A 1,832-nucleotide genomic window follows, 5' to 3' on the forward strand; every position below is an offset into this window, starting at 1 on the left:
CGATGGCGGCCGCCGCCGTGGCCCACAGGCAGCTCAGCTGTTTAATTTGACTGATAGCAGGCGGCCTACCGGGAATTTTCCCGGTCTCCCGGTAGGCCAGTCCGGCCCTGCAACTGGCTGTTCCTAGAAGAAGACTCAACAAAAAGTTTGAGGGACCCTCCCAGGGGCCAGGTACGGCTGTAGACATTGTAGACATTAAGCTTTAAGGTTAATCAAAAATATAACACTCTAAAGGGAAAGGTAGAACAAAGGGGGAGTATGAAAGATGGAGAGAGGGAGGAAAGGGGGGAGAAGGGAAGGTTGGAGGAAGAAGGGGATGAGGGTTTGGGGGAACCCCCCACACCCCTTCCTTACCCGCATCCTTCCATCCCCCCTACTTTCCTCCCTCTCTGCCTCTTCCATACTCCCCCTCCCCTTGTTCTACCTTTCCCTTTAGAATGTGATATTTTTGATTAACCTTAAAGCATAATGTCTACATTTACACTCTTGGCAACTATTACTATCTATACTACATATACTACTATCTGTATGGAGTTTGCATGTTCTCCCTGTGCTTGCGTGGGTTTCCTCCGGGTACTCCGGTTTCCTCCCACACTACATGCTACTTTTGCGTTGGTGGTGCAGTGGTAAGCATAGCTGCCTTCCTAGCAGCTGACCCGGGTTCGATTCCCGGCTAACGCCATCTCCAATACTTGGAGTCCTCAGAGAGAAAAACGATATACAAGGTCAATGCTGAGTATATATTAGCGGTGGAATAAAGAATGAAGAGAATGTGTGAAATGTTTGAGGAAGAAAACGTTCCCCCAGAATCTATAGGAGAACCCAGCAACTGATAGAAGACGCTTAGCTTTGGATGTGATCACACATAGGCGTTCCGGATCGCGGGCAGAATTAAACGCGTGACATGCTTGTGATCCTGTTACTTTCAATGGCATCCCAATCATGGGACAATATTGTCACCTGACAAATCACACAAACAAAATGACGGGACGCCTGTTTCCCAAAAGCAGTCCTGCGATTTGTCAGGTGACAATTGCGGCAAAATCACGCGACGATTGGGGTGATATTGAAAGTAAGGGCAATCGCATAATCCACCCAGCGAGAATATTACACCCCCTCAACTGTCTAGATTTACAATAAAGTTCCAAATACATAAATCCTTCATTGCTGCAGACCTCAGCATACGCCATGTGTGATGTAACCACTTATAGACCACAATAAATATATACAGCATCTCACAAAAGTAAGTACACCCCTCTGTGTGCTGGAAATCACATACAGTATGTCACAAAAGTAAGTACAACCCTTGCATTTGTGTAAATCTTTTCTTGTATCTTTCATGTGACAACACTGAAGAAATGATACTTTGCTACAATGTAAAATAGTGAGTGTACAGCTTGTATAACAGTGTCAATTTGCTGTCCCCTCAAAATATCTCAACACACAGCCATTAATGTCTAAATCTGAAGAATTTTATACAGGACAGTCAATGGAAGAAAGTGTAGAACTCTTGTCATTTGGAAGCTCAAGCAGCCAAAAGTAAAAGACGTATCACAAAACTGAGCACATTGCCTGAAACTAGACAAAAATATCTACGTTTTGATGTGACAAGTAGATCTTGTGGGCGTGAGATCAATTTATAGAAAAGGAACTAAGATAATTCTTTTAAGGCTCTGTGCTGTGGCGATGACATCATCCACTCTAACCAGCCCCATAGACATTTTGTTTAATCGCAAAAATTTCCTGAAATGATCACTAAACTTAAACAGCTTTTTCACAAAAACTGTTAAAGATATCAAACTGAAAAGATATAGCCGGATAGCTGAATATTT

The 1,832-nt window shown here is 43.4% G+C and overlaps 1 non-coding gene across 1 annotated transcript; it reads left to right on the plus strand.

Moving 5' to 3' along the window:
• The first annotated feature begins 609 nt into the window (after positions 1 to 609).
• TRNAG-UCC lies at positions 610 to 681 on the plus strand. The gene has a single exon. It is a non-coding gene; the product is annotated as a tRNA-Gly (tRNA).
• Positions 682 to 1,832: the final 1,151 nt, after the last annotated feature.

The sequence above is a fragment of the Rana temporaria genome, chromosome 7 (genome assembly GCF_905171775.1).
Source record: "Rana temporaria chromosome 7, aRanTem1.1, whole genome shotgun sequence".
In the NCBI taxonomy this organism is placed as follows: Eukaryota; Metazoa; Chordata; class Amphibia; order Anura; family Ranidae; genus Rana; species Rana temporaria.